Genomic DNA, 15,339 nt, shown 5'->3' on the forward strand with positions numbered 1-15,339 from the left:
TGTTGAAAGTCACTCTCAATCAAACATGAGAGTGCTGGGGAGGACCTGGGTGTGGCAGGAAGGGAGACTGCTGGAGACCAGCTGATATAAGTGTGACCCACATGTTTATGTCAGCGAACTTTATCCATCTGTATGTTCAGACTCATTTAAAACTTTATTGTTTTCATGTCAGAGAGACTTTCTTTTAGTATAAGTGTTTGCTTGGCATCCTGTCCTGCTTTTTTCTTTTAATTCACCACAAATCAATAAAAAAATGTTAGGTGAAAACAGAACACGGCGATCCAATCGAGCAGCTGAGGAAAGCATGACTGTGCATTGCCCAGCAAGCTACGGATGACTCCTGTGAGTAAGAGGAACATCTCACGCTACGAGCCATTGTGTCAAGGCTTCATCCCTCCTGATGAGCGAGGCCAGGTCGGTGTGGTAAGGCACAGCCCATTTTCTGACAGAGACGGCTGTTTGAGCTCTCCAGTCATGGCCTCGGTGATGAATGGCCTTCACTGCCAGAGAAAGAAAGGAAAAGGGGGCCTGGGAGCCCTCCGAGGATCGATACGAACGCACACGAGGACCTGCCTCGCATGTTAAAAACCCTGATCCGGCCCCAGCCCCCCGCTCACTCTCTCCGCTGTCTCCTGCATCACTGACGGACAAACCTCTGGGAGCTTGTGGGCGGGGAGCTGAGGCTGGGGAGGAAAGCTTTAGCGTGTGTGTGTGGAGGCATGTGTATCTACATGACGTGTGTCAGCAGGTTTCCAGAGGGGCTGGCACATCAGCAAACTCAAGGTCGACACACTACCCACAGGTGCAAGACGCACACAGACACGCACGACTTCTGCAGCCCACTGTTGATGCTGTGAAAGGGGCCACACTGTGACATGGTAATTCAGAGGTGTCTAAGGCGATGGATATCCTATTAATGAGCCCAAAACAATGACTAGACTAATGAGCTTATAATGGGAATATTGAATGCATGGGAATGGGATTGGGCCTTGTGTGAGCCAAGAAGGGGGCCGTTGAATGAGAGCCAATGCACAAGGGCTAGAGGGCTAAAAGCTCGAGACGAATACAAACTGCGAGGGGCGTCACTGGGGCTAAAGGGGTAGGGCTGCGTGGAGAGGTGCACAGTCAGCCCAAATCAATACACCCCCCCCCCACCTGGCTTGCCTTGTTGGGCCCGTGATATACGAGAGCAGGCAGCTTATCTGAGTATAAATAAAACATGAAAATGCTACAAATTATCAGGCCGAATGGACATAGATCTATTTACTGGGTAATGTTGTATTTTTTATTTGTCAGATCAGTCTGGGGTAGGAGGGCCTGATTGTAACTCTTGCATCCAATTTGAGTCGAGATGCGATTTGGCCCGTTTGCGAATTAATGAATTAATCAAAGACTGGTTGGTTTGAGAGGAGGACGAGAAGCCGACCAAGTAAAGCTGTGACGGGCTAATAGCTAGGAAAGGAATTACAGTCCAATCACTCGGTCCTATTCTGCCTTTCGCTGCGAGCCCGGCAGCCCCCTCCGTGTGATTTGATTCCATTTGGAGAGCCTTATTTTCCTCTTGATCTCACACATTAAGGACCTTTCTATTCACCAGAGCAGGAAACGGGGGAGGAAAGTCAGGGCAGCGGAATGGATTAGCACACAGCTGTTGAGACCGGGCAGGTCAATGTTTTAAATCTCTGGCCCTGTCCGGTTAAATCTGCTGGCCTGTACTTCACAGATACTCGGGGATCTAAGAGGGATAAATAGCTCTGAGCAAGATGGTTGACAACATAAACCTCTGGTCTAGGAAGGGGTGAGGTCGTGCCCTGCTAAAAGTGCGCCTTTAGTTGGCAAGTTAGATAATCCTTAAACATGGTTTAAAAACAACAGAGGCTACAAGGAAAGGATCCTAATAGGGAACAGCTGACTGCGTAAAGAAAAACCTTCCTGCGCTTTTGAAATGCTTGAAAGTGTTTACGGCACATTAAGAATAAAATCTACTCCCCAAACGCTCCGCTGCAGGACCAGCACAGATCAGCTGACCTTCAGTGGACAGATGTGTCGGCTGTGTAGTGTGTGTGCAATGCTGAGGTAGGAGATGGAACTTTACCAGCTGTGCATGTCTGCCCAGAGTGCAGCCAGCCAATTATCCCTCTTAATTATCTATTGACAAGATGGAATTGATGTTTTTGGAGTGCTGATTGGATAATCAGGAATTTTGGCCACAGTTATTCTCCTTGGCTGGTCTCACTCATCTGTCCAATCTGGTCTTCTTGTTTCAGTAATTTGCTCAGTTGCACAACATATTCCTACTGAACAATAATTTACGATCGCAGCGAAAGGCGTGGGAGATGTTGCATTTTGCTACCGAGGTTAGCACGAGTGCACACCGTGCAGTGCACGGGTTTAGCAAAACACATCGCCGGGCTTCTCTCCCAGAGGAGCCGTGTTTTCAGGAGCACCAAAGGCAACCTTTTCCATTCTGCTCCTTCATTAACCTCCACCTTTATCTGCAGACAGGCCGATGCTTCTTACGGGGCTCCATTTCCAAACCGGCCTTGTTCCGAACAAAAGAACATAGCCACATTAATTTCTGTCCCTTTTCTCTTTTCACATCAGCAACTCTTCCCCCCCCGAGTCTGTTGGAGAGCTCGCTGGCACAGGACCAGGCAGGCACCGGGAACAGGAGAGCACAAGTCTGGAGTGACACTGATTGTGCCTCCTCTAATTAAACCCTACCTGACCCCGGTGTTGAGACATCATTAGTTCTCCGTCGTAATCATCGCAGAGCAGCAATTACATTCTGTTTGGCCCCATTTGCATTTCACAAGATTTCCTCGAACAATCAAAGATGGACTGGGAAAAGAGGAGAAGACAAATAAAGCACAGAGTCCTAAAAAAGCAGCTAAGCTCAGTTTCACAACAGCGTGCTGCAATGGAGCGTTGCAAAATATCACGGGAGCATTCAGATTAAAGGTTAAATATGTTGAGTCTTGGAGGCTGGGATTGTAGTCTGAGAGCATTCTCCCACTGTGCATTAATGCTATCCTCATGTTCTCTGCAGGGACTGGAAGGTAAGCCTCTGAACCGCGAGTGTAAAATTCTGCCAGAAACCAGAAACAGGTTTATTGTAGAGAAGCCTGCCTCAGTTTGGTAACGGATGGTGACAAAGAGAAACTGAGACACCAGAAATAATCGCACTCCAGAATACTCTGCTGCAGTGGCACGCTTGCAAAAACTGCACTAGATAGAAAAGACACACACAGCAGTGCAGAATAGAGCCATCTATGTAAGCATGTACTTCAGGTAAAGTGCACAAGGGCACATCCTCCATCTGTATTCTGGGTGACAGCAGCGCTGTGTCGGGGTAGAGTTTCTCTCCCTGAGATGCCATCTACACAGAAACAGTCGTACGTCACGGACATGAAGGAGCGCCCTCTGAAAGCTCACATGCACATTCGAACACGCCGAAGGAGACTTTTTCCTACCGGCTCCTCTCGTGCCTCTGCCGTTACTAAATCTGACAACGGCAGCAGAGTAAGATCGTTGTGTTAAGATGAGAATTATGCTGGCAAATACCCTAGGGTCCTCCCGCTTTCTAGGCAGCAGACGATCGGACGTGCAGTCTCATTTCCACGGCGCGGTAAATAGAAATGTTGTCATTAGAGTTCAGTCAACTGAACGGATGCAAAATAACACACAGAAATATGTGTACGCAAAATATCTGCAGCAAAATAAGCACAAGAACATCAGCTCATATTTAGAGCATCCACAAAACTTTGCTCATCACGCTCGCATTCGTGCAATAAACATCGCAGATTATAGTCAGTTCGCTGATCCTCACCATGCAACTCTACAACTTTATCCCCCCTGTGGCCCCCCCAACCCATCTCCTCTCAAGTGTTTCTAATCTCTAGAAAGTCTGTGGAGAGACACTGCTGTGAGACGCACTCTTCACTGTGACTCCAAACAAGATTATCTGACTGATACCAGGAGATGCATTCACTGTTTAGAGTTTGCAATAAAGCTTTATTATCGCATCATGACGGGGACACTGCAGAGCAGGGGTGTCAAACAAAAGGCCCGGGGACCACAACGGGCCCAGAAAAGTCTCCAATCCAGCCCCACTGGATGGCTTTGAAAAATGTGAAGAGCATAAATTTTGCATTTTCATAAGTTGTGCAGCTTTTCCTGCTGATAGAGACCTCACCACTGCCATTCCCAACTATTAAATAAACAAAAGTTTGCACTTTTCTCTAATTCTACACATTTATTTATTCCTGCTTTTAAACCAGGAGTGTCCAACTCCAGGTTTCAGATGTGTCCTTGATCCAACACAGCTGATTCACGTGGTTAAATGACCTCGTCAACATGTCTTGAAGTTCTCCAGAGGCCTGGGAATGAACTAATCATCTGATTCAGGTGTGTTGACCCAGGGTGAGATCTAAAACCTGCAGCACACCGGCCCTCCAGGCCTGGAGTTGCCCACCCCTGTATACAGAAAGGGGAGTCTCACTGGTCCGGACCCCTTTAGATCAAAGATCAAAATATAATACATAAGTGGAAATATTTTCTGAATTTCAGGAGCGGACCACGCCTCATTCACGCCCCTTCCGGCCTCAGGCTATATAACCAATACCTGCTGTTCTCGCTTTCATGCCCCCCCCTCCTCCTTTCTTCTCTTCTTCCTTTCATTCACTTCTCACTAGTGCACGGGGATCTGCCCGGCCCGGGAACCATTGCCAGTCCTCTACGAGGCCTTCCCCCAAACACAGTAGTCCCAGCTAATGAAACTAAAGTACTGCTACCCTCCACATCACCCCTGCAGAAGCTGCTCAGCCAGGAAAACTCGCGCCACGAAGCTCCCGGTGCAGTTTTTGTGCTGATGTTAGTGCCAGACAAGGTTTGGAGCTCTGAGGTTGAATGTTGCACACAATGCTCCTCCACATTCAGCAATCTTGATTGCTTTCATAATGCCTTAAGTTAGAAAAATGATAACAACAATAGATTATAAAAGTGCTATCACTCTGCTCAGAGAGAGTAAAAAATGCAGAGTTAAAAACAATAATAAAATCACACTCAGTTTGATGAGCGCTGCTATGAAAATTGTCTTTATATTTTCACTTGACTGGCCCACAATAAGCCATACAATAAAATCCACCTCTTTCTGAAATTGCAATTACTTTGTGAGGAAATGATTCATAAAGGAACAACGTGATAAGAACTGCTAACAGGTTATTTAAGCATGCAGCGTTCGTCGTGGATAAAAACTTAGCTCGTACCATCAGGAGAGAACAAAGTGCATTCTGGTCCAGATTTCACATTAAGGCAATTTAAAATATTCCAGACTGCCTAATTTAGGGGTCGGACTTCTGTGTAACTTAATTCGACAAGATTAATTATACAATTAAATCCAAACTTCTCTCAATTATGCGGAGAAATACTGCCTGCCTGCTCGGGCCGACCCTTCACCTTTGCTGAGGCGAGGTACCTGATAAGCATAATTTTCAACAGGAGAAGAAGAAATTGCTGCCTATTTTGTTGCCGCGCTCGACTCAGCACATTATAGTCCTTTAATTGCCGGCAGACTTCGTCGCCGTGCCCTTGACACGGGAAAGCAAAATGTTATGCTATTCGCCGGCACGTTAGACAACGTGGGGAGCGCGCTGCTGATTGACAGGCCGATCCACTGAAACAAAAGACTTAATTGTGTCAGTTGATTCTGTAATTACAATCGGCAGTCTTGCCACTTCAGTTTCACCGATTCATCATCTGCGACAGGCAAATGCCTGATGACACAATACGGAGCTGGTATCGGAGAAGGGAGCGCCGTCTCCAAACAGGTGGACTCGGCCTGGTTAACCTGACTGAGGCTTAACGGGACGTTACTGCCCAGGCACACTCTCTTTGAAAATGTAGTCCTCTGCTGTCCTTTTATTCACATTGTACCCTTTGCAGCTACACTAAAGGGTCACCGAGAAGCACGGCGTAGGGCCGCTGCTAACCTCCCGCCTGCCTTCCTTTTCATATTTATGTGGAGGCTGCGAGCTTGAACCAGTAGGACGGACTTACAAAGAGCAGGTGGGCTCATCCTCCTTGACAAGAAGCCATTATCAGCACAGTTCTTGGAGCGAGAGAGCGAAACCACCAGGGATGGGTGTAAAACCTCAAAGACCTTCAAAATCCCACTTTCTCCCCTCACTCCCTCTCTCTCAATCCCTCCTTGTCATCATTTTATTTGCCCTCTGTCTGCTCTCTTCAGAGAAGGGGGGGAGGCGGGTGGGAAAGTGGGGTCTACTTGACCTTAATCTGCCCAGGAGTGAGTTTCAGAGAGATGACATGCAACCTCAGAGGTAAAGGGCAATTGTTTTTCCCCCTCTTCTGAGAGCCAATTTACAGACCCCGGGGAGTTTTTCCTGAAGCTGGGAACCATTTCAGGCTCTGCCATTGTTTTTGATTCACTCAGCTGAAAGGGGCTAAAAGAGCAGCCTGGCTTTTCCTTACTCTCGCTCTTCCCCCGCTCCATTTAATTCCATCCACCGCTCCTGTAACGCACGGCGGTACACGGAGAGACGTCTGCGCCGCCGCCTAAGAGAACATGTTCCTGCTTCACAGCAACGTCGCAGACGCCTGACAACATCCAGCACGAACACTGATAAGTAAATAAGTCCAAAAGGTGAGATTCAGCCTGAGGAAATGATGATGACGATTGCCCGACTGATGGGCGCTCCGATCAGATCCGCCTAATTAGCTCAGACGTGAGTCAAACGAGGACGACGTGAGGACGTGGCTTAAATGACAGCCGCTGATCGGCTGTATCGACAGAGGCCGCATCAGCATAACGTGCAGAAGAAAGTGCATCCATCTCCCCAGCTATAAACAAAACATCAGTTAAACTGGAAGGGTCCAATCAGCATGCAGCAGACAAATCTGAGGCTTGGATTTTCTCACAAACGCTCTGACAGAAGCGCTCGTATAGAAAAGTCAAGAAGTGCTGCATATTTAACAGAGAAATTAGCCACCAGACGACTGTTTTGCTGAGCCAGTGCGAGCCATGAATTAATAATTCGGAGCAGAGTTATAAAGTTATTTGTTAACAGTAAATATTCTGTATGTGTCCCTGAGAGCATGACTTTTTAATAATTTGGGATTGTTAAACTTTAATGTTTAGCTCTATTCTGGAAACAATGGTGCTTAGGCGTAATTGATTCTTCTGGTACGGAGTAATTATGATGGCTGTGTCGAAGTGAAGCCTGATCCACTTGGCCCTGGGTGAGAGGGGAGAGCGAGGGAGGAGATTTGAAGGCGAGAAGGAAAGGTTTGGATATATCTCTTGGCAGACAGCCCGAGTGAACCAGAGGCAGAAAGCAGCACAGCGCTGGGAATAGCCACCAACCCAGAGCTATCGTCTAATCCTGACTCTCTTTTTTGGCCCGTTCGTTCCACGTCTGCTGGTATTTTTTGTCTAAATGTTCTGGGACTGCTAGACTCCATCGACGGTTCTTCCCGGGCCTCTTGCACGTGTCACTCTCCGTGACACCTCTCTGCCATCCGTGTCCCGAAAGCATCTCGCGTCTAGCACGTCACTGCGCCAAAGGCGGCAGACAGTCGATCTCAGCAGGGACAGCGTTTAATCCGTCAGGGCTCGGTGTTAATTACTCACACGTCCACGAGGCTCTGAAGTCAGGCCGAGTTGACGTGTCCTGGCGCTCCTCTTCAAAGGGAACGATCCCACGACCGTGTTTGTCGAAGGTGCGTCAACTTGGCAGATATTAATATGCGATGTAATATGCTCACAAACACATTTGGTAGTCGGGGGTCAGAGACGAGCGGGGTGAAAACAAACAGGCGGCGCAGTGCCTCCTCAGGTAAAGGTCGACTGCCACTGATGGGGTTTCCCGCGGGTCAGTGACACGTACCGCTTCACGGGAACCGCCAGGAGAAAAATGCCAATTGTCTCGTAGGTTGAGTCTTTATAGCAGACGCACAGTCATAGACGGGTCCCATCTAGAAGTGGCGTAGCAGGCCCTGGTCACAGCTGCTCTCCCCTGCCTCGGGAGGAATTGCTTCCATTTGGCCTGTCACTTTGGCCAGGGCCACTGTGGCTTTTCTCATTTGTCAGCAAGCGGGGCGATCCTTTGGCTCTCATGGTTAATCTGCAGCCGCGGGCTACAGCATGCACACACACACTGTTTTCTCATATATAGGCTTTGGTTCACAAGGGTCTTTTTACTCTCCGTATTCAGCAGGGGGAAACAACAGCAACACGGAGGGGACAGACAGAGACGTCAGAGCCATCAAGGACAGATGTGCAGCCTCTTGTGGATCACACAGATATTATGTAGAGTGATGACAGCATTATTTTCCCAGAACCTCTGCAAAATCCTTTTTCTGCTCACTTAGAGCTACAAACAACACACAAAGGTAATTGGACACGGTTTTAGTAATTATCCCCCGACGGAGGCAAAAGCATTGCTTTCACTGTGACACCAGTCTGAGTCTGACTCGCTCATTCTCTTACATGCATGAGCGCTCAGTCAGCACTTGATTACAGGAAGGAATGACTCTCAGAGAGGGATATGAAGGTCCAGATGAACATTCATACACAGAGGTATGGAGCTCTTTCAGCTCAACTTTGTCTCGCTTGCCTTTATTATGATTTAAAGAAATGTGGTGTAATTATGGCACAATAACCCAGCAATAGTAACACGTTAAAGCACAGAGAGAATGGAGAAGTCCAATTAAAGAGCTGTCACACAAGGCTTTGAGGGAAACGTGGCCAACGTGCTGTGCCAAGACCGATCCTATCATTAGAGGCTGGCGTGGCTTTGAGGTACAAATGCTTTCAAGTCTTTCTTTCAGCGAGCTTCCGCCACAGTCAACAGGTGATGGCTCTACTTGATTATTAGCCCGCCTTAAGCCTACTAGCATCAATATGCAGCTACCTGCGAGATCTATATTAGAATGAAAATTTATTCCGATGATCAAAGGCAGTTCAACACCACTTTGTCTCTCATGATAAAAACAAGCAAGTCAAGGCTTCCTTCTTTTAATGCTGAGAGACAAACCGAGCAGCTCCATATGTGCTCAGCTGTCAGAGCAACACCGGATAGACGTACTTTAGAACTCAGGTACTAGATGTTTAGAATCATCCATCAACAGTTTATCCAAGTAAGGGTCATGTGGGCGGAGGGGTGGGGGGGTGGAGCCTAGGACACCCTGGACAGATTCCCGTCCATCACAGGACTAACACAGAGAGACGGGCGTTCATTCACACCTATGGCTCAGTTAGAGTCACTAATTAACCTAAAGAGTACGTCTTTGGACTGTGGGAGGGAACCACGCAGACTCGTGGAGGACATGCAAACGCCACACAGAAAGGCGACAGTGCTAACATCCTTGTCTATAACCACACTACATTCACACGCTTAGTTTAGAGCCTGGACTGTCAAACATGCACTTTATTGAAAAATTCATTTTTTTATTCTCTAATTAAAAGTGCTGTTGCTTCCAGTTTGGATTCAGGAGACAGACACTATCTCTACTTTTAAGATTAGGCTTCAAACTTTCCTTTTTGCTAAAGCATATAGTTAGGGCTGGACCAGGTGACCCTGAATCCTCCCTTAGTTATGCTGCAATAGACGTAGGCTGCCGGGGGATTCCCATGATTTTTCTTTTCAGTCACCTTTCTCACTCACTGTGTTAACAGACCTCTCTGCATTGAATCATATCTGTTATTAGCCTCTGTCTCTCTTCCACAGCATGTCTTTATCCTGTCTTCCTTCTCTCACCCCAACCAATCACAGCAGCTGGCCCCGCCCCTCCCTGAGCCTGGTTCTGTTGGAGGTTTCTTCCTGTTAAAAGGGAGTTTTTCCTTCCCACTGTCGCCAAAGTGCTTGCTCATAGGGGGTCATATGACTGTTGGGTGTTTCTCTGTATGTATTATTGTAGGGTCGACCTTACAGTATAAAGCACCTTCAGGCGACTGTTGTTGTGATTTGGCGCCATTGGTCTTTACCTTTAACACCAAGTAGAATCAACCATATTCAGAGTGTATTATGCCGAGCACCACTCTGTTACAGAGCAGCTGTTCATTCCACAATTAAAATCATTAGAGTCTGTTCAACTTTCAACTGATTTTCAAATGTTTTAGATTCTGATTAAATCATCAAATTTCTTATATACGTATATCCCCCGCCTCACCAAAATTAGGCCTACTTGAACTCAAACTGGGCAGTGTATGAAGTAAACACAGGCTTAATTTGGACTTTAAACCCCCCACTGACTCAGAGTGTCTGACTTTTATCTCAATTTTTAGCATTCAAAGACAGACGTCCACATTCATGTATACTGCTGAAGTCTGCGAGGCTGCAGAAGCGAGCAGCTCCAAGAAGGACAGGCGCTAAAGCAGAGGCTCCTTTACTGCAATAAGACGCTGTTTCTGAGAGCGTCGTCTCTGAAGAAAAAAACGAACCAAAGATGGAGTGTTCCTGTAACTAAGTAACCAGTATCCAGTTTGTCGTACACATTGATCAAAGTCTCATCTTTAATTTACAAATCATTGCAAAATATATTATAGAAAACATCGTCTGAGCGACGGTCATAACTTTTTAAGTATTTCTGACAACCTTAATGTATTCCCAAGTTTAATTATTTCTTAATATTGACATTTCTAATTAAGCGGCATAATTGGAAAGCTTGTGCGCAGTGGCAATCATTTCGGCGTCCGCTGAAAAATTAATATAAAAATTATTAATGAATAGTAGCGCTTTTAATTGCTGTGTACCCATATTCATAATTGCTGCAGCATCCTCCTTGAAATGACATGATGACAAATACGAGTGTCATGTCAGCGCTTTGCTTCTTCATCTCACACCTCAATCAAAGCTAATCCATTTCACCTAGCTATGAACACTGAAACAAATTAAAGCCCCATTTCATTTTCCACCTTCATTAATGCATCTTGTTTCCAAGGTTACAATCGTTTAGCAAGTGTGCAACAAACAAATTCAAAGAAGCACACGCTTTGATATTTGGAGAGGAAGACATGGATGGAGCTTACTGGGAAAACAAATCGGCACAGAGTCTTAATCCTCCCGGATCCAAAGTGTTCTGCACGTGTTTATCACCAAACAAAGCCTTTTTCATCTGAACAAACATTTTAATATTAGACTTCAGGAGCTTATGCCCACAAAATTATGTTCGTTTTTTAAACTTTGCCTTGCTAAAGCTAGACCGGTAAGCGGCTAGGAGTCTGTATGCGAGCGCTGACAGGAGGCAGCGTGAGCAGTAGCTGCAGAGTGTCATTACGTTCGGTGTGTTTCCTCCTGCAGCGTGATGTGACAGTGCCAGACACAATGACCCAATTTGCCTGAGTGGCTCTGGGAAGGAGGACGGGGGGAGCTGCAATAGTAGGCTCCTGCATAAATACTGTACAAAGACTTCAGGCTCTTAGGTAACAATGCAATTTCCTGTATGTAATGCAGTCATGCAGACTGTTTACACACCGCACTTCCCTCTTTGCTCACACATAAAGGAAAAAATAATGAAGAGCCTAAAGAAATCCAGGGGATGGAGGTGGCTGGGGCAACGATGAGTCCTCCGACTAGCCTCTTTCGCATGCAAATCATATCTGAATTTCTCATTAGCATAAATGCATGAGGAGCTTTAAATGCTTTTAATTTTCAATCTCGCCAAGCAGAGGAGTAATTTGTCACTGTCAAGATGGGAGACTAAAAAGAGGAGGGGGGGGCAGACCGGAGGGAGCCATGGACTCCACACTAAACTGGAATCACAGAAAATTTCTGATTTACTAATTGACTGATGTGCAGTTCAGTCGAGTTGCCTTGAAGGTGTAAATAATTCTGTGTATATTCAAATGGCAAAAATGAGAGAGTGTGGGGTGGATACGGAAAAGCACATTACATGATGCTTCTCCTCAGGCCATACTTTTCTCTGGTGATTCCAATTTCCAGCCTTTTACGTTATCACTCTGTCTCTCTAAAGGGGTGCGAGTTTGCTGTTTTAACACATAATCACAGATAATCAACTGGAAATTAAAAACAAAATGTCACATTTTTTACATCTCGCTGCCATTACAGAGAAAGAGGCTGCTCAAAGCTATTCATCAGCGAAGCACAAAACATTCCTGCAGCTTATCACATAAGCAGTTGTAAGTCATTTAAAATTTTATCTCCTTTCTTTCAAGATCTGAGATCAATTGACAGTGCACTCTGAAGTCTAAACCACTAATGCCTCGTTTTTTGAACAAAGCAGTTCAGATTCACACAGACCTTGTTAGCTAAATTTAGCTGTAGGTGAAAACAGGGGGAAAAGATTTAACAAGCTCCCCCATTTAAATGACTAAAACCAATTATGCAAACGTAATTAGTATTCCATAAGAAAACTAAAGGCATCAGCGGCGCGGGGCGAGCTGCTTACCTCCGCATCAGGTTTCCAGAACCGTGCTGCGGCTCGCCAAATGAATTCACTCACCTCATCAAGTGAGCGCCTGTGTCACACTTCGAGCTCCAGAAGCTTCAGAAATTTAGGAGACCCGATCAGTATGGTTCCACCTTTATGTGTGCTGTGGGGAATTACTGCAAGATAAAAGAGACAGTGTTTTAAAAGGAGAGAGAGGAAGATGCTAAAAAGGTGTGACATAACAGTAATTTAAGGGTCTCTGTTTTTTAGTGCTGCAGTTAAAAGTTATGGCCAAAGATTATTGACAGGACATCCCATAGCAACCGTACCAACCACACCATCGCCAAAGATGATACCACCTTTTTAATATATTCACTAAAAAGCTGCCCAGAAAATAAAAACTTTATTTGGCTGAAAAAAACAAAACAAAACAAAACACAAAAAGGCAGAGGAAAGAGGAGCTGACAGAGTCCGTCCATCGTCCATCCATCATCCACCCATCCGTCAGTCCATCCGTCCATCGTCTGTCCATCCGTCTGTCCCCATCCATCCATCGTCCATCCATCCATCCGTCAGTCCATCCCTCCATTGTCCATCCATCCATCCGTCAGTCCATCCATCCATCGTCTGTCCGTCCGTCCGTCAGTCTGTCCATCCATCCATCCATCCATCGTCTGTCCGTCCGTCTGTCCATCGTCTGTCCGTTAACCCATCCGTCAGTCCGTCCATCCATTCATCGTCTGTCCGTCCGTCCATCGCCTGTCTGTTCATCCGTCAATCCATCCATCCATCTGTCCATCCATCCATCATCTGTCTGTCCATCCATCCGTCCATCCATCCATCATCTGTCTGTCCATCCATCCATCAGTCCATCCATCATTGTCCATCCGCCCGTCTGTCCATCCATCCATCCATCCATCCATCCATCCGTCCATCCATCCATCCATCCATCCATCGTCTGTCCATCAGTCCATCCATCCATCTATCCAGCCATCCATCCATCCATCGTCTGTCCGTCCGTCTGTCCATCGTCTGTCCGTCCACCCATCCGTCAGTCCGTCCATCCATCCATCGTCTGTCCGTCCGTCCATCGTCTGTCTGTCCGTCCGTCCATCGTCTGTCCGTCCGTCCATCACCTGTCTGTTCATCCGTCAATCCATCCATCTGTCCATCCATCCATCATCTGTCTGTCTGTCCATCCATCGTCCATCCATCCATCCGTCAGTCCATCCATCCATTGTCCATCCATCCATCCGTCAGTCCATCCATCCATCGTCTGTCCGTCCGTCAGTCCGTCCATCCATCCATCCATCGTCTGTCCGTCCGTCTGTCCATCGTCTGTCAGTCCACCCATCCGTCAGTCCGTCCATCATCCATCGTCTGTCCGTCCGTCAGTCCGTCCGTCCATCGCCTGTCTGTTCATCAGTCAATCCATCCATCCATCATCTGTCTGTCCATCCATCCATCAGTCCATCCATCATTGTCCGTCCGTCCGTCTGTCCATCCATCCATCGTCTGTCCGTCCGTCTGTCCATCCATTCATTCATCCATCCATTCATCGTCTGTACGTTCGCCCGTCTGTCCATCCATCCATCATCTGTCTGTCCATCCATCCATCTGTCCATCCATCATTGTCTGTCCGTCTTTCCATCCATCCATCCATCGTCTGTCCATCAGTCCATCCATCCATCTATCCAGCCATCCATCCATCGTCTGTCCGTCCATCTGTCCATCCATCCATCCATCATCTGTCTGTCCGTCTGTCCATCCATTCATCCATCCATCGTCTGTCCGTCTGTCCATCCATTCATCCATCCATCGTCTGTCCGTCTGTCCGTCCATCCATCCATGCATCGTCCGTCCGTCCGTCCGTCCGTCCATCCATCCATCCATGCATCGTCCATCCGTCCGTCCATCCATCCATCCATCCATCCATCCATCCATCCATCCATCCATTCATCGTCTGTACGTCCGTCCGTCTGTCCATTCATCCGTCAAATCATCCATCAGTCCATCCGTCGTCTGTTTGTCTGTCCGTCCATCCGATCGTGGCTCAAGAGTTAGGAGTTAGCCTTGTAATCGGAAGGTTGCCGGTTTGAGCCCCGGCTTGGACAGTCTCGGTCGTTGTGTCCTTGGGCAAGACACTTCACCCGTTGCCTACTGGTGGTGGTCAGAGGGCCTGGTGGCGCCAGTGTCCGGCAGCCTCGCCTCTGTCAGTGCGCCCCAGGGTGGCTGTGGCTACAATGTAGCTTGTCATCACCAGTGTGTGAATGGGTGGATGACTGGATATGTAAAGCGCTTTGGGGTCCTTAGGGACTAGTAAAGCGCTATATAAATACAGGCCATTTACCATTTATCCATCTGTCCCTTCCTCCTTCCTCCTTTTCCATGTATCCACAACCAGAGAACTGAGAATGACACACTGTCTCAGGTAAGCACAGGTAAGAGTTGGGGGAGATGGGGAGGCGGGTTACACCCCAGACAGGTTGTTCATCCAGGGATAACACAGGTGGATTCAAAGCGTTCTTGTTGTGAGGCAGCAGTGCTAACCACTGCGTTGCCTAAATCCAAAGAACATCATCATTTTTAATTTAAAATTCAAAAGTTTTAGACAATAAAGCTAAAATATAACCCTTTTCCAAAAAACTTAACACTACAGTGAAAACATGAAGCAGAACTCAGGACCATGACATAGTCTAACCAGCCACTTCATTAGTTACACCTTGCTGGTACCAGGTTGGACTTTTTGCCTTCAGACCTGCTGTAATTGTTTATGGTACAGATTCAACAGGCTGCTGGAAACATTCCTCTGAGATTTTGGTCCATATTGACAGAGAGCTTCACACAGCTGCTGCAGATTTGTCGCCTGCATCCATGATGAGAATCTCTCTCGTTCCACTGCATCCCAAAGGTGCTTAATTCGACTGATAT

At 47.0% G+C, this 15,339-nt stretch overlaps 1 pseudogene; it reads left to right on the forward strand.

Moving 5' to 3' along the window:
• Nucleotides 1–333: 333 nt before the first annotated feature.
• LOC146551795 (uncharacterized) lies at nucleotides 334–14,472 on the forward strand (annotated as a pseudogene).
• The last annotated feature ends 867 nt before the right edge of the window (nucleotides 14,473–15,339 follow it).

The sequence above is a fragment of the Mchenga conophoros genome, linkage group LG19 (genome assembly GCF_057382185.1).
Source record: "Mchenga conophoros isolate Kocher_MC1m ecotype Shallow Benthic linkage group LG19, M_conophoros_male_GT1.1, whole genome shotgun sequence".
NCBI lineage: Eukaryota > Metazoa > Chordata > Actinopteri > Cichliformes > Cichlidae > Mchenga > Mchenga conophoros.